Genomic DNA, 21,366 nt, shown 5'->3' with positions numbered 1-21,366 from the left:
CATTCTGGGTTAGGTTCGCTTCCCTTTTAGGATTTGCAGATGCCCTGTTCTGTTGGGTCTCAGAGCTGATCCTCGGGAGACAGTTGTGTATTTTGTGCCTGCACTGACTTCTCATGATATCACTTGGTTAAAAGAAAAGGAGGTACAGGATTGAGGAAGTCTCGTTCCTAGGAAGCAGGCCCATGGCATGGGGAGCCAAGGACACATCCCAGAAACAGCTGCAGGAAGCTGGGGAAATGAGCAGAGAGGCCTTCTTATAGGATTTCCTCTGCTTTCTCGCTGCCCTTGGACAGGTGGACTTGGCAGGTTTCTTCCTGTCAGTGGTTTGCAACTGAGCATGAGATCTGGCTGCAAAGAGACCCAAATTTCCAGAAAAGGAAACCTCAAATGAATAGAGAAGCAACTAGGCTGACCAATATGCTGTCAAAAAATACTTAACTAATGTCTACTGCTGTTTTTGCTCCCTGAAGCATATGGGTCTAACTGGACTTCATAACATATAGACTCCAGGCAGAGAACACTGAAAGTATGTTTCTGGTTCTGGCAGTTCTGGGAAGTTTATTTGGTTTAGGGGTATATTTATCATTATTAAGACATTTTCTTTTTTATAAAATTCTTTAAAAATAATGATAATACTGTCTGCTAATACTAATCCAACATGGGAAGCGGGATACACAGCAGACTCATAGAATGGCAGATGTCCTAAATAGCATTCTGGCCTCAGAATCAGCCCTTAAGGCATTCAGATATGGCTGAAGAGCCCATGAGAGTATTTTAGGCATGGAAAGCCAAGACACTGTGGCAAAAGAAAAAAAAAAAAGAAGACCTAAATGAAAGGTCTCTGGGAGTGAGATCCCAGTGGAAAGAACGGGGCCATCAAAGAAGGAGGTACCTTTCTCTGAAGGGAGGAGAGAACTTCCAATTTGACTATGACCCTGTCTGAATAAGATCAAAGTTGGCGAACCCTAAAGGCTTCCATAGCCTTGGCAACTCATGACTAGAGCCTAGGGGGATTACTGACGCCATAAACAAGAGTGTCAGATTGTTAAGTCAGCAACAGGAGTCACTGTGTACTTACTTCTCATGTGGGATCTGTCCTTAATGTGTTGTCCAATGTGAAGTGATGCTATAACTAGTACTCAAACAGTATTTTTACACTCTGTGTTTCTGTGTGGGTGCAAACTGATGAAATCTTTACTTAGTATATACTGAATCGATCTTCTGTATATAAAGATAATTGAAAATGAAAAAAAAACTTACTTTTAAATTGGAAATTGCATAGAAAATTAATTAATTTTTAAAAAATATCATGTAGGACCTCTGTCCTTAATGTACTGTACATTGTGATTTAATTCTATAACTAGTACTCCAACAGTATTTTTCACTTTATGTTGCTATGTGGGTGCAAACTGTTGAAATCTTTACTTAATATATACTAAACTGATCCTCTGTCTATAAAGAGAATTGAAAATGAATCTAGATGTGAATGGAAGGGGAGAGGGAGTGGGAAAGGGGAGGGTTGCAGGTGGGTGGGAAGTTTGGGGTGGGGGGGGAAGCCATTGTAATCCATAAGCTGTACTTTGGAAATTTATATTCATTAAATAAAAGTTTAAAAAAAAGAAAAAATAGAAAAATAGTACCACACACCAATTATTGTATTTTCATTTTCATTCAATTAAAACTGTTTTTTCTAAAAAATAAATAATGATAATACTAAAAAGAAGAAACAATAATGATGAACTCCATCAGGCCCAGGAATTTGGAAGGCTAGAAAGTTAGGAAAGAGATATTAATCAGGGTCAGCAGCACTATCTGAAGAGTAATTTTTCTATGGAAAAACTACTGGGTTTAAGTCTGAATATGCGAATTTTTCACTGTTGTCATCAATTTGTAAGGGCCACTGGATAGCTCTTTTACCTCCTGTGACTCCAGTCTCCCAGTCTAGTGGTAGGATTTGGATTAGCTAAGCTTCCAGTTCCATGTTGCTTTCAGATGCCAAGCATAGATTTCTTTAGTCTTTTTATGATGTAATGAAGTAACTGTTGGCAACTCAAAGACCCTGGAAAACATTCTTTGAAAATATGCGTTTATTAAGCCCCTAATCATTAAATTGTCATGATCTGGACACAGAGACTTCAAGGGTCACTGGGAACCAGGTTTGTCGAATGCATCCACACACAGATCTGTAGGCTGAAAGGGATTAGACTGCAAGCAAAAACAGGTAATGAAGCAGGCTGAAAGTAGGTGAAACTTCATTATTCATTGTTAGTGGATGGATCTGACCTGGCCACTTTCATCCTTATGATATTGTAATCCATGGAGAGTTGTTATTATTTAACAAAAGTAAACTGGGCAGAATTTTCTTAGAAAATTTTGTATCCCCTAGATAGTTTCCACAAAGCCAAACAAAATATAGACAGAGAGGGGCATACTTTAGATGAACACTGTGCTCAACTTGCAAACATATTGAAATATTTTAAAAAGTTCATGGAAAATGAAATTAAATGATATGTTCAATTTTTGTGTAAAAAATATGAAATCCTTGGTGCCAGTGCTGTGGTGTAGCAGGTGAAGTCACTGCCTGCAGTTCTGGAATCCCATATGGGCACTGGTGGAGTGCTGGCTGCCCCACTTCAAATCCAGCTCTCTGCTATGGCCTGGGAAAGCAATAGAAGATGGCCCAAATCTCTGGGGCCCTCCACCCGTGTGGGAGACCTGAAAGAAGCTCCTGGCTTTGGATTGGCCAAGCTCCACTTGTGGCCATTTGGGGAGTGCAGCAGATGGAAGACCTCTTTCTCTCTCTGCCTCTGCTTCTCTGTAACTTTGCCTTTCAAATAAATAAATAAATCTTTTAAAAAATATGAGATCCAGGCATATGAGGAATATTCAAAAAGCTCATGGAAAATGAACTCAAAATTTTCTGGTTCCCAAATAAACATATTTTTGAGCTTCTTTTTTCCATGGACTTTTTGAAGTACCCTCATATTTCAATATCTTCAAGGTAGAAAATCAAACCATATCCAACCAAATAGGTCTCAACAGAAACAGGTAAGAACAAGAAAGATACTTTAACTTCACCTGCCTCCCAAACCACTGCTCTACTTTTCCCTTTGATTCCAGATACTTTTTGGAGGAATAGATATGAAATGTTACCCTTCATTCAGTCTTGCTTCACTTCACCAAATTTCAGGTCCATCACCAGTACTCCCTCAGTTTTTGTTACTTGCTGGATGCTTTTGGTGCCGTTGCTTATTCTCAGATGTTAGAATTACTTGCTCTGTAAAGTACCCAACATTAGTGGCAGGAGTGCCTCCCTAAACTCCTTCCTCCACAGGACTTTGAAAGCCTCCATAAAGAAATTATTAAAAGCAGAATTTTGGCTCATAGTAGAAAATTTACAAACTGAAAGAGAAATAGAACGAAATACAGAATCATCCTTGAGTTGATAACCTAACAACACTGTTACTAAAATGTTTGCGTGTTTTCTGGCCTTTGTAGGTGGAAGAATAGAGTGAGGAGAAAATCCAGCAAGTTATGGCTGTAGAGAGGCAGGTACCAGATGCATGGAGGAAGGATTTGCTGATGGAACTAGGGATTTGGGATTTTCCTGAGTGCAATGAGAAGACAAGGTGAAGCAAAAGTCATCCTTGTGTTTTGGATAGAAGACAAAAGCCACAGCAGGAAATAGTTCTTGTTCATTCTCAGTTTTCACTTTTCATTATTTCCCCTGCTTCGGGAATATTCACGAATTTATGGAAATATTTTTTCTTCCCCAAAATGTTGCATCTCTGGAGAAGTCAACTTCTTGAAGCACCCATGCATCCAAAGAACTGAGGATGATGCTGGAGAGTAGTGCTCAGAAAGTGAGATCTTTATTTTTACCACATGCAGCATAATTAATGATAATAGTTCGATACAGCACAGTTTTATGAAGCAATAATCCACCTTCCAAATGGGTAAACTCTAAACTTGATGGCCAAGTCATTTATCCCAATGAGGTGCTTGATTATTACACCGGAAAGCAGGGTTTTGCCCTGTTGTGATGATTTTGGTTTATTGAACCTCAAATACAATGTGAATTCTTATGTGGGTAGTGAAGCTAGAGCCTTCAGTCTCAGAGAAGGTTGAAAACAAGTGGAGGTCAGCTGGAAGATGTGTTTGGAGGGAACTTAGGAATGACAAGAACTTGCAAAGGAAGCTGGATGCTAGGAATCACCAGACAGTTGTGGGTGGATACTCAAGTTTTTATTTAAAAGAGTAAACCTACAACTCAATATACTTATTTCCTTAGAAAGCACGGAGCTATTTTCTAAGGAAAATGGGAAAGGAACTGTTAATTTTGAAATAACCTCACCATAACCTAAGGAATTACAGGTTGTCCTCTATAATTCAGGAAAATGGAACTCAGGGAGGTGAAGTTATTTGCCTGGGAACATTTGCTTGGGTCATGTGCTGAAGCCAAGATTCAAAACTGTTTCTTTGGCAACTGTAGTTTGCCTCACTAGGAGACTGACCAGGAAGAGTCTTCACTGAAATCTGACCTGGTACTGAATGGGGGCTCTTTAGGGTCTACTTAGTGGTTCCTGATTACAAGATGTTCTTATACTCTGAGCAGAGAAGAATGATGAGCATATTTTTTTTCTAATGGGATTTTTGTAACCAGAAAGGCAGCTTCCAGTTTCTCAGAGAAGCCAGATGTGTCCTGCTCCATGATCATTTAGTATTGTCCTGCAAAGTAGTTGCTTTTGTCTGCCAAGCACATAGGCAAGTGATATGACATTAATATTTTTGGGCAAGAATTTGAATCCCATGCAGTTTTTCATAATATACATTTTTCCATGAACTTTTAGAGCTTCCATATTCATGTCTCTCAGTTTTTTTCAGCAAAGTGAACTTTATTTTAAAAAAGATTTAGAACGGCTCACATTCAGAAATATACCAACAACAGATGCTGGAGAGGATGTGGGGAAAAAGGGACACTAACCCACTGTTGGTGGGAATGCAAACTGGTAGGGCCACTATGGAAGTCAGTCTGGAGATTGCTCAGAAACCTGAATATAACCCTACCATACAACCCAGCCATCCCACTCCTTGGAATTTACCCAAAGGGAATTAAATTGGCAAACAAAAAAGCTGTCTGCACATTAATGTTTATTGCAGCTCAATTCACAATAGCTAAGACCTGGAATCAACCCAAATGCCCATCAACAGAAGACTGGATAAAGAAATTATGGGACATGTACTCTATAGAATACTATGCAACAGTCAAAAACAATGAAGTCCAGTCATCTGCAACAAGATGGAGGAATCTGGAAAACATCATGCTGAGTGAATTAAGCCAGTCCCAAAAGGACAAATATCATATGTTCTCCCTGATTGGCGACAACTAACCGAGCACCAAAGATGAAACCTGTTGAAGTGAAATGGACACTATGAGAAACAGTGACTTGATCAGCTCTTGTCCTGACTGTTGATGTACAATGTAATATTTATCCATTTTCGTATTTTTTTTTGTTCTAGTACTATTGGTTGAACTCTGTAATTAACACACAATTATTCTTAGGTGTTTAAATTTAACTGAAAAGTGATCCCTGTTAAATATGAGTGGGAATAAGAGAGGGAGGAGATGCACAATTTGGGACATGCTCAGTCGGACTTGCCCCAAGTGGTGGAGTTAGAAACGTGCCAAGGGATTCCAATACAATCCCATCAAGGTTGCATGTACCAATGCCATCTCACTAGTCAAAGTGATCAATCTCAGTTCACAGTTGATCACACTGATAGGTCTAAGAGTCAAAGGGATCACAGAAACAAGACTAGTGTCTGCTAATACTAACTGATATAATCAAAAAGGGAGAGAACGATCCATCATGGGAAGCGGGATACACAGCAGACTCATAGAATGGCAGATGTCCTAAATAGCACTCTGGCCTCAGAATCAGCCCTTAGGGCACTCAGATCTGGCTGAAGAGCCCATGAGAGTATTTTAGGCATGGAAAGCCAAGACACTCTGAAGAAAAAAGAAGAGGACCTAAATGAAAGGTCTCTGGGAGTGAGATCCCAGTGGGAAGAACAAGGCCATCAAAGAAGGAGGTACCTTTCTCTGAAGGGAGGAGAGAACTTCCACTTTGACTATGACCTTGTCGAAATAAGATCAAAGTTGGTGAACTCAAAAGGCTTCCATAGCCTTGGCAACTCATGACTAGAGCCTAGGGAGATTACTGATGCCATAAACAAGAGTGTCAAATTGTTAAGTCAACAACAGGAGTCACTGTGTACTTAATCCTCATGTGGGATCTGTCCTTAATGTGTTGTCCAATGTGAAGTAATGCTATAACTAGTACTCAAACAGTATTTTACACTCTGTGTTTCTGTGTGGGTGCAAACTGATGAAATCTTTACTTATTATATGCTAAATCGATCTTCCATATATAAAGATAATTGAAAATGAATCTTGATGTGAATGGAATGGGAGAGGGAGCGGGAGATGGGAGGGGTGCAAGTGGGAGGGAAATTATGGGGAGGGGGAAGCCATTGTAATCCATAAGCTGTACTTTGGAAATTTTTATTTACTAAATAAAAAAAGAAAGAAATGTAAAAAAAAAAAAAGTCAGGATTTCATTGTTTTTTTTTATGGCTGAGTAGTATTCCATTATGTATGTATACCATGTTTTCTTTATCCAATCATTAGTTGAGAGACATCTAGGTGGCTTCCATATCTTAGCTATTATGAATTGAGCTGCTGTAGAAATGAGAGTGCGACAACAGCTGGAGTTTTGCCGATACAAAGCCAGGAGCCAGGAGTTTCTTCCAGGGCTCCCACATGGGTGCAGGGGCCCAAGGACTTGGGCCATCCTCTACTGCTTTCCCAGGCCATAGCAGAGAACTGGATCAGGAGAGGAGCAGCCGGGATTTGAACTGGTGCCCATATGGGATGCTGGCATTGCAAGTGGTGGCTTTACCCCCTACACCACAATGCCAGCCCTAAAAAGTTTTTTTTTTTTTAAATCATGAAGGGATGTTGTATTTTATCAACTGCTTTCTCTGCTTCTGTTGACATAATATATAGCTTTTTATCCTTCACTTCATGGATGTGATGTATCTTGTTTATCAGTGTGCTTATGTTGAACCATTCTTGCTTTCCTGGGATGAATCCCACTTGGTCTGGCTGGATGATGTGTTTTTATGTTGTTGGATTTGATGTGAAGTATGTTCTTGAGAGTTTATGCATCTGTGCTCATCTGTAGTTCTCATTTTTGTGTGTGTGTTTGTTTCTAGTTTTGGAATTAAAATTATGCTGGCCTCATAAAAAGAATGTTGAGGGATTTATTCCCTTTCAATTGTTTTGTATAGTTTATGAAGAATTGGCTTTAGTTCTTTGAAAGTTTGATAGAATTCAGTGATGTCATCTGGTGCTAGGCTTTTTTTTTGTTGTTGGGAGACTATTACTGATTAAATGTAAACCTTTGTTATTGGTTTATTCAGGTTTTCTATGTCTTTATGCCTCAGTTTTGGTAAATTATATATGTCCAGAATTCTAATCAATTCTTCCAGATTGTCTGATTTGTTGGCATAAAGCAGTTTGTAATAATTTCTGGTGATTATTTTTATTTCTGTGGTGTCAGCTCTAACATCTTTTTTTTTCCTTTGGGCCATTGGTTTATCAATATTGTTTACCTTTTCACAAAAACAGCTTTTCATTTCATCGATCTTTTGTATGCCTTTTCTGATTTCATTTTATTTCTTCTCTAATTTTTAATATTTCTTTCCTTCTACTAATTTTGAGTTTAGTTTGCAGGACCTTAAGATCCATTACTAGATCATTTATTTGATATTTTTCCAATTTTTTATATAGGCTCTGTTGCTATGAAGTTTCCTCTTAGCACTGCTTTTGCTGTATCCCATGTTTTGATGGTTGCGTTTTCATTTTCATTCATTTTAAGGAGTTTTCAAATTTCCCTTTTGAGTTCTTCTATGGCCCATTTTCATTTAGGAGCATGTTTTTCAGTCTCCATGTTTTTACATAGTTTTTAAGAGTTTCTTATATTGTTTATTTCAAGCTTCATTCCATTGTGGTCCGATAAGACATAGGGTGTGATTTCATTTTTTTAAAAAAAAATTGTTGAAACTTGTTTTATGGCCCAGTGTATCATCTATTCTAGAGAATGTTCCATGCACAGATGAAAAGATTGTATATTCTACAGCTGTGGGATGAAATGTTCTGTAGATATCAGTTCCTTTTGGTCAGTAGTGTAGATAAGTTATTTGGTTTCTTTGTTAATTTTTTGTCTAGTTGAATGTCCATTGATGAAAGTGGGGAGTTGAAGTCCCTCGTTTATTATTGTATTGAAACGTATGTTTCTCTTTAAATTCATTAATGTTTGTTTTACATAATTGGATGGCCTAGCCCTGGGTACATATACATTTACTATAGTTATGTCTTCCTGTTGAATTGATCTCTTAATCATTGCATAATGACCTTCTTTATTTCTTGCAACAGTTTTTAGAGTCTATTTTGTCTGATCTGAGTATTGCCATTCCTGCTTATTTCTGTTGTCCTTTTGCATGGAATGTCTTTTTCCATCCTTTCACTTTCAGTCTGTGTGTATCTTTATTGCTGAACTATGTTTCTTGTAGGTAGCATATAGATGGGCCTTATTTTTTAATCCTTCCCTTAAGTCTATATCTTTTAATTGGATAATTTATTCCATTTACATTCCAGGTTATTATTGATATGCAATCACTTGCTATGGACTGTATCTTTTTTTTTTTTTTTTGACAGGCAGAGTTAGACAGTGAGAGAGAGACAGAAAGGTCTTCCTTCCGTTGGTTCACCCCCCAAATGGCCGCTGTGGCTGGCGTGCTGCGCTGATCCGAAGCCAGGAGCTAGGTGCCTCCTCCTGGTCTCCCATGCGGGTGCAGGGCCCAAGGACCTGGGCCATCCTCCACTGCCTTCCTGGGCCACAGCAGAGAGCTGGACTGGAAGAGGAGCAACTGGGACAGAATCCGGCACCCTGACCAGGACCAGAACCCTGGGTGCTGGCGCTGCAGGCAGAGGATTAGCCTAGTGAGCCATGGTGCTGGCCCTTTTTTTTTTTTTTGACAGGCAGAGTTAAACAGTGAGAGAGAGACAGAGAGAAAGGTCTTGGACTGTATCTTAATACTTCTTTGTCTCCCAGAGCATCTACCCCAGCATCCCATTATAAGGAGCTTAACAAATTTTGGCTGAATAGTCTAACTGAATATGAGGAGGCAGAAGGCATGATGACCAAAAAGCATGGACTTCAGAAAGAGAGCAAAACTATTAAAATATGGGAACATGGGCAAAAAAAGCAGCTGCTTTGAAGGTTGGTGTAAAGGTTAAATGAGGCAGAGCATGGCAAGTACTTAGAACAGTGCTTGGCGTATGATCAGTGCAGATAGCAAAGGAGCTGGCCTCAGTTTTCTGACAACAGGGAGCAGATATGAGTAGGGAATAGAGAATTCAGGGAATCACTTAAGTAGAGCCAACTCTGATCATGTTGGCAAGCATGCCTCAGTTGCAAAAGCCAACCGGTCTTAGAAGCTAGAGCCTGTGTTACTGTCTCCTATAACTTTGAGATGCTATTAGTTACCTCTATCTTTTTTCCCTTATTTGGGGACAACAGGTCAGACCCACACTTGGTGCGTTTCGTTGTTCTCAAGTCTCTGTGAAACTACAACTAATTCTTCCCCACAGTGAATAGGCAATCCATGTAAGAATACTCTCCTCCCTACCAAAAGCAAAAAAGAGCACAATGAGGTTAAAATAGAAGTGGAGGGACTGATATTTATTGAGTATATTCCAACACTAAGCATTTATTGAGATTGTGTTCTACTGAATATTGTGAACAAAAGTCAGAACTTCTAGTGGGAAATAAGGCAATAAGTAAATAAACATTATGCAAGGGTTTTTCAAAAAGTTCATAGAAAAATGTAATTAAAGGGTAATGTACTTTTCCGACAAACTTTATGAAATGTGCTTGTGTTTAATGTCAAATCCATAAATGGTATGAAACAGAAGATCAATTGAGATAATGGAATAGCATATTATGAAAGGGCTGCCTCCTCTTTAAGGGGATGATTGAGCCCAGACATGAAATCCTCAGAGTGTCAGTTATAGCAGTTTCTCAAGGAAAGACATTCTAGATGGAGGGGAAATCCAGTCCCAAGGGGGCTTAACATACCATTGTCATCAGGAAACTGCATGAAGGCAAGTTTTATTGAGATGGAGGTGAGAGGAAGAGGATTTGAGGGTGGAATAGCACCCAGGAGCTGAATCATACATGCTTGTACAGTATATGTTAGGGATATTGTCCTTAGATCCAAACAAGAGTGTTAGAGGGGCCTAACACAGAAAGCTTAAATTTATTAGCAAATTCATAGCCTCTACTACTTACGGATCACTGCTCATTGTACACAGACAAACCATAACCTGAGACACCCACTCTTGTGACTAACATTGTTCAGGCCCCAGAGGAACATCCCCATTCTTTTTGCCCCATGTCTTCAAAGCAAAAGTCTGCTTTGTGGTATGCATTTAGCCCAGTTTTTAAGACATCCATGTCCCACATTGAAGTACTTGGATTTGGTACCTGGTTCTGGCTCTGGCTCCTGATTCTAGATTTCTGCTAATGCAGACCCTGAGAGGCTTTGGTGATGGCACAGATGATTCAGTCCCTGCCACCAGCATGGTTCCTAACTCCTGGCTTCCATCTAGCCCTGTCCCAGCCATTGTAGGCATTGGGGAGGATGGAAGCAGAATATCTACCTACCTACCTATCTGTCTACCTACCAACCTATACACCCATCCATCTACCCATCCACCTACCAATCCATCAGTTTCTATGTCTTCCAGGGATGGAGAACCATCCTGCATTTTCTGCCCACGGCCATTTAGATATTTATAACATCATTTGTGGGCCATGCAAAATTTATCAGCTTAAAAATTACGCCACTATGGGTGTAGTGAATTTCAGGTTCTGCCTTTGGTTGCCTTGGCAGGGTCAGAACAGATGTCTTTTATGGTCCATGGGCCTGAAGTTCACCACCCTGCAACAAACAAAAAAGGCTTCTGTATCCAAATGCTCCAAAGGTTTGACTGAATGTTGTGTTGCTACTGATTTTAGAAACAGATACCACTTCCGCACATGGGAAGGACTGAAGTGAAATATTTACATAAAAGGAAAGACAAATTACTTTGTTAAATTCTTCTCAGATATAAAAAACACTTGCATAACCCATCCACGTTTTTGCTCCACCTATTTCAAAGTGCAGTTCTGAAAGTACTCATGAATTCAATTGCATACAGCACTGAGGAATATTTTGCAATAGTAACAAATTTGTAAGTTCATATTACTCTTAAATTTGTATGTGTATTTCTATACATATCTAGAGGTCAAATGTGTGGCGTGTGGTACTGAGTTTTTATATCAACAATGAAATAATCTTTATATAAAAATATTTAATAGAAGTTGATTTAAAAGTTTAGCTTTATTTAAATAATTTGCTTTAAAATACTGGGATTCATTAATGAAATTATTCTTTTGTTTTTAAATTTTTCTTTTATTTGAAAGACAGAGACTCAGAGATAGATATACAGGGAGAGGATACTCCCATTCACTGGTTAACTCCCTAAGTTCCCTCAATGCCTAGAGCTGGGTTAGGCCAAAGCTGGGAGCAAAGAACTCAGTCTAAGTCCTCCACATGGGAGGTGGGGACTCAATCATTTGAGCCATCACTGCTGCCTCCCGGAGTCTGCATTAGCAGGAAGCTAAATCTGGAGTCAGAGCTAAGATTTGAACCCAGGCACTTTAATATGGAATGTGAACATCTTAACTCCTAGGCCAAATGTCCATCTCTGGTCTTTTAATTTTAATAGATAATGTACATACTGCAGAAAAAAATAACATTTTTGCAAATAGAAAAAGTAAAGTGTTTTGATTTTGTGCAATTATATTAATTAATGATGAAGATTTCCAATATTATAAAATTTGAATAAAATTACCTTTTAATATTTTAGGTCATTTCCATCAGTGTATCATAAATTAAGTGAAAATCTTGCTCATAATAACATAATTACTTTTGGTGAAATTAAGGCAATAACATTTCATGTAATGAATACATAATACTTTATGAGTTATCTGTATATTAATTTTATCATTCATCCAAATATTGCTGCCTATCCACAAAATGCTAGAATGGCGGAGGTAGAAATGATGAGAACATTTATTTTTTTCACTTTTATTTAATAAATATAAATTTCCAAAGTACAGTTTATGGATTACAATGGCTTCCTCCCTATAACTTCCCTCCCACCCACAACCCTCCCATCTCCCACTCCCTTTCCCATTCCATTCACATCAAGATTCATTTTCAATTTTCTTTATATACAGGAGATCAATTTAGCATATATTGAGTATAGATTTCAACAGTTTGCACCCAGACAGAAGCATAAAGTGTAAAATACTGTTTGAGTACTAGTTATAGCATTAATTCACATTGAACAACACATTAAGGACAGAGATCCTACATGAGGAGTAAGTTCACAGTGACTCCTGTTGTTGACTTAACAAATTGACACTCTTGTTTATGGCGTCAGTAATCCCCCTAGGCTCTTGTCATGAGTTGCCAAGGCTATGGAGGCCTTTTGAGTTCACTCTTATTTCAACAAGGTCATAGTCAAATTGGAAGTTATCTCCTCCCTTTAGAGAAAGGTACCTCCTTCTCTGATGGCCCGTTCTTTCCACTGGGATCTCACTCGCAGAGATCTTTCATTTAGGCCTTTTTTTTTCTTTTTGCCAGAGTGTCTTGGCTTTCCATGCCTAAAATACTCTCATGGGCTCTTCAGCCAGATCTGAGTGCCCTAAGGGCTGATTCTGAGGCCAGAGTGCTGTTTAGGACATCTGTCCTTCCATGAGTCTGCTGTGTATCCCGCTTCCCATGTTGGATCGGAGAACACTTATTGATTCATTTGTTTGAAGGCAGAACAAAGAAAATTTACTATGGATTGCTATGGAATGTAAGAGAGGTCTAATGATTCCAAGGTCAGGGAAACTCAAGCAATGGTGCAGTTTATATGTTAGGGTTGTTATTGAGGGTTACTCAACTCAAATGATGCATCTGTAATATCTAGTACAGTTCCTGGCAACATGAGTTACTCACTAAATGGCAGCCATGCAATACACTGAGGATATCTATATCCATATATCAATAGATAGATAGATCACCCCCACCACCCCCAGAAAGGAAACTGATCAGGAAATTGAATGAGTTGGTCAAGATCACACAGCTAAATGACAGTTTCTAACTTAAGATTTCCCTATGGAAGGAAAATGTAGAGGACTTTTTTTTTTTTTAAATCCACATATTTATTTTTATTTGAAGAGCAGGGGTTGGAAGGAGAGAAAGAGAATCATCTATCTGCTGATTCATTCCCCAAATATCAATAGGAGCTTGGGCTGGGGCAGCCTGAAGACAAATATATGGCACTCTATCCAGGTTTATTATCTAGGTGGCAAGGACCAAAGTACTTGAACAATCACCTGCTGCCTCCCAGGGTACACATGAGCGGGAAGTTAAAGTTGGGGGCAGAGCCTGGACTTGAATCCAGGCATTGTGCTATAGGATGCAGACATCCCAAGCTGTGTGGTAACTGTGATGCCACAGTGCCTGCTCCTGTAAAGGGCCTTTGAAGGCAGGTAAGCCAAGGCAAAAGTTGGTGTTTGCTATGTGCGGTTTGGAAACCTGAAATTTAATCTGGTTATCTAAGTTTATTATAAGAGGAACAGGTAAAACTGATTCTTCCTGGGAGCAAGGGTCAAGATTCTGAGTCCAGGAGTTTGAATCAGTGACGAGTCATAGTCATCAGAAAATGGGATTTCATTTTCTTATCTTTGGCTCACAGCCAGGTCAGATACCTGTTTAGTCCTTCCTATACCTCTTGGTTTCAATGATTCACAGTCAGAGTATTTAGCAGCAGCTGCATCCAAAATTGCTGACTCTTATGTCCTGGGCCCTTTACCTGTGTTTTCCTTCCTTTCATCCTCACAAAAGCCTCGTGCGGTCACTAGTATAGTTGTTCCTAGTTCACCAGTCAGAAAATTGAGGCACACTCTGGGTAAGTACTGTGCCTAAGGTTGCACAGCCAATTAAGTGGAGGAGCCAGGGTTCAAACCCAACTGTGAGAACATACACACATTCATATTTCATATAACAGATCCTAAAACCGAAGCTCAGATAGGTCAAGTAGTTTGCCTAAGATCACATAGCTAGTTGGTGACAGACCCACAAGACTTGGATCCCAGCCCAAGTCTTTCCCACTGTCTCAAGCTGTAAGGTTCTTTTGCTTGACTGTTGGAGGTTTTGGCTCATGCAGGGAATAGACCCCAGCTCTGGGCACAGTGCCTGATTTTGGCTTCGTGGTTTTGGAATTATAGCTTCTTTTATCTTTTAAAATCTTGTTTTATGAACTTGATTGGGGAAACTTGTTCACAGTTCTCTGCTTGGTTTCCCTATGTAATCAACAGCAGACTCCTGCAAACAAGTCATTGCAAGAGTTCTCTTTGAGACAGTAGACTTGGAAGGAATTTTGTTGGGGTTAAGACTTTCTCTCTCTCTCTCTCTCTCCCTCCCTCCATCTCCCTCCCTCCCTCCATCTCCTCTCCCTCTCTCCCTCTCAATCTAAAAGGGAACAGGATCAACAATATAAAGAGAAAAGGTCCATTTCTAATCACTTCTCCTTGGACAGTTTCTCTGTGACCATAGGCTTACAAAGATCATTTCAATGGTTAGGGAGTTAGGAGAAACCAGCAGAAAGAATGTGATCCCCAGTCTGCACTGAACTTAAAAATTCTCTGTTTTTAGTAACAAGCAAAGGATTTTCCTGCAAGAACCAATGATTTATTTCCTATAAAACATTTCCTAAATATTATTCCTAAATAAATCACTGGAGTTGGTTAGAAGGAAAACAGCTTGCACTTGCTTCCCCACTACTACCCCAGCCCAAACTACTAAAGTTTCTTGCTGAGTCCTCTTGCTGTTTTTTTCTTCCTCTGATGGTAGTCAGATTCAAGAAGCTAGTACTTTGTATAGATTCTTCAACTCTAATATTTCTTCCTTTGTTTTTAGACTTCCAGAACACCAAAGAGGATTACAAACAATAGAAATCTGTGTTTCAGACAGAAGAATAACCTGCCCCAAACAGAATTTCTTGGAGATAAAAGGGAAAAAATGCCATTTAGACTCTTGTGCAGTCTGGCCAAAGGTTCACTCTTGCAGCCTTGCCCTCAGTGAGTCAGCTTGAGATGGGTTGGTTCATATCTTCTCTAGGTGAATGGCAGACCTGTTCCCATCATAGATTTAATTTCAAATAAAAATGCCAGAGCTTTGGGTTTGCTTCCTGAAGCTCCAGTGGATGTGATTGCATTCTGGGGACATAAGATGGGGCTAAAAACTCTGCAAAGCTGCTCTTCTAGATGTCTAAACTCACTAGCTAAAATCACAGCAGGGACCACAGACGTCACACCTGGAATCTGGAATGAGCATTATAAAATTGTCAAGGCTGAAAAGGCATTAGTAAACATTATTAAGAATTCCTTGCAGGCAATTAGACTCTAACAATATCTTTGGAGAGGGTACATTTTTGCTTTTCTTTCTACCCCCTCTTTTTTTTTTTTTTCATCTTTATTCCTATCTTGCTAATGAGAGAGTAATGAGCCACATACTTGTTACCTAGAAGGGCTATGTCTGCAATGCTCGAGTGAACTTAAAAACAGTATTTACAAACTGATTATTGTTCGCATTCATTATAAATTTTAAATGAGAAGAAATTGTAATAAAGAGAGCCAGGAAACTGGCTGTTCCTCACTCACTGTTTTATGCTCCCTAACATGGTGAAATGCGAAGATCTCTGCTACAGACAAACTGTCAATGGGAGGGGCTTTCTGCAGACTCTTCACTAATTCACACAACCACATCCCTTCTTTGTACTTAATGATTTCTTTCCTGAGGCCCCATCTCCAGGAGAGGGAGAAATATCATTTGATAAGATGAGACTTTTGACCTTGGTTGAGACTGTCATCTCTCTGCCTCAGGGACAGGACCAACAAATACATCCCCATCTCAGAATCTGTCTTGAGCCCCAGCACCATTCAGAAAGGCTGGGAAAAGATGTACTTCATTCTCTTCCTCTCCTCTCTGACTTTAATTTTCAATATTTTTTCCTTTGGCTACAACAGGAAAGTTGAAAAATTGAATGTCTGCTATCTGTTATCATTTCCCCTCCTCCTTGGCCTGCTATATCTATTTCTATCATTTTTGCTTGTTTTGGCTTAGCATCTGGATAAGTGTCTTTTCGGGCCTCTCCTCCCCCAGTAATTTTGATGCTCTCACTTTCAGGACATGACTGCACCTGCATAGGGACTGAGGCCCCTGGGGGGTAATCACCTTTTCCAGCCTAACCTGTCAGGGGCTTGTGGTTTATAGTGGCATCATTATTATTTTTTTTAAAGATTTATTTATTTATTTGAAAGTCAGAGTTACACAGAGAGAGGAGAGGCAGGGAGAGGGAGAGGGAGAGGGAAAGAGAGAGAGAGAGGGAGATAGAGAGAGGGAGAGGTTTTCCATCCGATGGTTCACTTCCCATTTGGCTGCAATGGCTGGAGCTGCGCCGATCCGAAGCCAGGAGTCAGAAGCTTCTTCTGGGTTTCCCACACAGGTGCAGGACCCCAAAGACTTGGGCCATCCTCTACTGCTTTCCCAGGCCGCAGCAGAGAGCTGGATTGGAAGTGGAGCAGCCGGGACTAGAACCAGCGCCCATATGGGATGCCGGTGCTTCAGGCCAGGGCGTTAACCCACTGCACCACAACAGTGGTGTCATTATTACCAGTGCCTTATGCTCCTCTGCACTCTGGTGTGTGGTCTGCTTGGATGATCAGTTAGATGAGCCTCCTAGTTCAGTGATCTCAAGATGTGAGCTCCAAACCAGGATCATCATGGCCTGGGAATTTGTAAGCCTCGGGCCTCATCCCTAAACCACTGAATCAGAAATTCTAGGGATGGGGCCCGGCCATTCATGCTTTCAGGGAATCTTCAGGAGATTCTGATGTGCACCAAATTCTGAAAACCACTAACTAACCCAGGCAGGTGCTGGGGTAGATCATTTGCATCACTATTTCCTTTTTAAAAGTTTTTATTCATGTATTTATCTGTCTATTTATTTATTTATTTGAAAAGCAGAGAAAGAGAAAAGCACAGAGATTTTCCATCCACTGGTTTGCTTCCTGACTGCTTGCAGTGGTTGGAGCTAAGTTAGGCCAAAGCCAGGAACCCAGTCCAGTCTTGTAGATGTGTGTGGCAGGGACCTAGCCAACTACTTGAGCCTGATTAACAGGAAACTGTAATCAGAAATGGAGTGTGTCTTGAACCCATGCACTCTGATATGGGATATGAGTATACCAACTGGTATCTTAACTGTTGAGCCTAGTGTCCACCTCTACTTCCTTATTTTGTGTTTGTTTATTTTCATCTGCCTGAAACGCAGAATCACACAGACACATGCGCGCACACACACACACACACACAGAGAGAGAGAGAGAGAGAGAGAGAGAGAGAGAGACAGAGAGCACTTCCATCTGCTGAAGACTCACTTCCCAAATGCCCACAACAGCTAGGCCAAAACCTGGAGCCCAGAATTTCATCCTGGTCTCCCATTTGGGCAACAGGAATCCGATTAGTAGACCATCATTTTCTGTCTCCCAGGATACATTAAAAGGAACCTGAATCAGAAGCAGAGCAGCTGTGACTCAAATAGCACTCTGTTATGGGATATGGGTCTCCCAAGCAGTGGTTTACTCCATGGTACCACAACTCCTATCCCTTCATTAATATATTTGACACTTGTGACAGCTAAGGAATCTGAGGGTTAGAGAAGTTAAAAGAAATTGATGAAACAAAGATTTAAATATTTGAGGTCATACATCAGAACATGTGTACAAATGTGTGCTGTTGAATTGGGCCAAACCCACTTAAATACAATGGCTGTTCATTATTTCTCTAATGAGTGCATTTTTTAAAAAGTTGGCATTTCTAAAGAAATGTAAAGGTGGGCAGGAGTGCTAAAAGGGATACAAGAGACTAGACTGGGATTTGCTTGGTTTTTTTTTTTATTTATTTATTTTTTGACAGGCAGAGTGGACAGTGAGAGAGAGACAGAGAGAAAGGTCTTCCTTTGCCGTTGGTTCACCCTCCAATGGCCGCCGCGGTAGGCGTGCTGCGGCCGGCGCACCGCGCTGATCCGGTGGCAGGAGCCAGGTGCTTATCCTGGTCTCCCATGGGGTGCAGGGCCCAAGCACTTGGGCCATCCTCCACTGCACTCCCTGGCCACAGCAGAGAGCTGGCCTGGAAGAGGGGCAACTGGGACAGGATCGGTGCCCCAACCGGGACTAGAACCCGGTGTGCTGGCGCCGCAAGGCAGAGCACTAGCCTAGTGAGCCGCGGCACCGGCCAGTTGCTTGGTTTTAAATACTTGGTTGCTGTATCCAAGAAGTAAATGGGCCCTGATGACTGGAAAAAAAGTCTATAATGTGACTTCTTTTTATGGAGAAGATGAACTCATATTCAGTTCCTCTTTCATATATTCTCCCATTCTGTAGTCTCTGGTAGTGGCTATGTGTGGACATGCCTGCTAATTCATGGACAAGAGACAGTTAAACAAAGTCACCAGGTGCCACAAAATAGTGAGTGGAGGCTGTTGTCTGTTCTCCACTGGGAATATTTTGGATCTGGGAATCAGAAATTTTCTGGGGCTTACAAGAGATTCCTGGTGAATCTAGAAGAGTCAGAATGCCTTTGTTCATTTCAAAGAGTAAAGAAAAAAATACAAACCTCTTGTGTTGTGAGGTATAGCATACTAGTTAAGAGCCTAGGTATTAGAGGCACATATAAGATCTGGTTTGCTTGGCCTCTGAGCATGTGTGACCTTGAAGGGATTCTTAACTGTGTAAGCATCAATGGAGATACCATTTCTGTATGCATTTATCTCAGAGATATTGAGAAGGTTAAATGAGATAGTGTGTGTGAGACAGTTGTCCCTGTGTGGGGAATGTAGTCACTGCTCAAAGAGGTGGCTGTTTCCCACAGACCCCAAAAAATATTTTGTTGGTGATGTGAAGGTATGATGGGGATGGCTATTTCAAGCATTAAAGAAGTACATGTGGGGCCAATTTGAAGGGCAGTGGGAATTGCTGGGAATGACATAGAAGTAACTGAGAGAGCCATAGGAAGCTGGCAGAGAGGAGGCATCATAAGGATTCTATCAGGAAGACAGCAACACCACTTCTGGCTTAGCACAGAACTGGCCTCAGGTCATTTCCAAATATGAAAGTATGTGGGATGGGCAGCTTCAGGGCATATTGTGAATGTGTTAAGGCTAGGCTATTAGGTAGGCATTTCTCTGGTTAGAGGGTCCAAGTTGCAGGTGACTGCATTCAGGAAAAAGGTATAAAGTAAAATCAGAAACCAGACAGAAGAAATTAATGCAACACACACACACACACAAAAAAAAACACACGAGATCTCACATTTCTGTTTGTATTGTGATTTTTAAAGTACTTTCATATTCACTCTCATTCTGTAGAGCAGGACAACCCATGAGTAGTCAGTTAGATGAATAGAAACCTGGCAGGCCCAAGGGAATGCCGCAGCTTTTAGGAACAGCGAGGTCCACAAGGATAAAGGCCAAAGAAGGAAGGCAGGGGACAGCTGTGAGACACAAGCATCCACAAGGTTAACCATGTGATTTTGGTAAGCTTTAGTTTCCTCATCTTCCAAATGGGAATAATTATGGTAGCTGCCTGAGCAGGTTGTCATTAGGATTGGTTCACATAATAAAGGCAAAATGCCAAATGCTGGGTAAGTGTTGATATAACTGGGAGTTTTTCAAAGTGAGGAACATCTGGGACACTCAGTGGAGAAGGGCACTTACTGAGAACAAGGAAGAGAAGGCAGGCAAGAGAGGTGAACATAGAGGAATTGCTTATTTGATATTTTGGCCTAATTTAATATTATCAAAGCTTGAAGTATGACTTTGTGGCCAATGTCCTTTCTCCTATATTAAGGGTGTAAACAAGAGAACTCTGTTCCCTTGAGCGACTGTGCCTGCACAGTAGACATCCACCTGGCCTCTACTTTGTGTCAGTGAACTCCTAATGCAAGACACCCTGTTCTTGATGTGAGAACCCAGGCTTGTGCTAAGGGCTAAATGGAAACTCTCTGTCCCTCTATTTCAAATAGAATGAAATCTTTGTTTCTAAAGGAGTTGGCAGTGCTTACTGGAAATACTGCTGAGTGGTCGGGTCAGAGCTTTAGCTAGGTTTGGGAGATGTCTCTGGGAAGTTTACCTGGGGAATAGGAGCTGGTTCATAATTCTAGGCTTTACCAGATTTCTGGTAAGGTCTCTGTGTGCCTCAGTTAGAGGATAGCACTCATGAGCAGTGTATGCAGCAACTTTTGATTGTAATCACCATCAGGGTATCCAGGACTATGCCACTCACCATTCCCATCTCTAGGATTCTTTAACTGTGATAAAATCTCATCAAACATTACCTTCCTAACTCACTGACTTGCCTGCCATCCATCCATCCATCCATCCATCCATCCATTTCATTGAAAACTGGAGTTTCTTCATATTACTAGACTTACTCTGAGCAACACTTACTCATGGCTTTTATTGAAAATTTAAGTGGATTTCCAAATTTCTCTGTTTTTTTGGTATCTTCCATCCACCCCTCCCCCCTCTTTAAAGAAACCTTTTATTTAATGAGTACAATTTTCATAAGTACAAGTTTTGGAATATAGAAACTCTCTCACCATACCCATTCTCACACCACCATGCCCACCACACGTCCTCTTTTCTCTCCCATTCCCAATCCCACTCTCCATGATGATTCATTTTCAATTAACTTTATACACATAAGACCAACTCTGTACTGACTAAAGATTTCAACAATTTGCACACATGCACACAAAATATAAAAACTGTTTGAGAATAAGCTTTACAGTTAATTCTCAGAATACAACTCATTGAGGACAGAGGTCCTGCATGGGAAGTAAGTGCACAGTGACTCTTGTTGTTAATTTAGCAATTAGCACTCTTATGTATAACGTCAGTGATCACCTGAGGCTCTTGACATGAGCTGCCAAGACTGTGGAAGCATTTTGAGCCCACAATCTCTGTCAGTGTTTCGTCAAGGCCATAAGCAAAGTGAAAGTTCTCTCCTCCCTTCAGAGAAAAGTACATCCTTCTTTGATGGCCCTTTCTTTCCACTGGGGTCTTATTCACAGAGATCC

The sequence above is a fragment of the Lepus europaeus genome, chromosome 4, assembly GCF_033115175.1.
Source record: "Lepus europaeus isolate LE1 chromosome 4, mLepTim1.pri, whole genome shotgun sequence".
In the NCBI taxonomy this organism is placed as follows: Eukaryota; Metazoa; Chordata; class Mammalia; order Lagomorpha; family Leporidae; genus Lepus; species Lepus europaeus.
The sequence above is the reverse complement of the archived record's forward strand: the minus strand, read 5'-3'. Positions refer to the sequence as shown.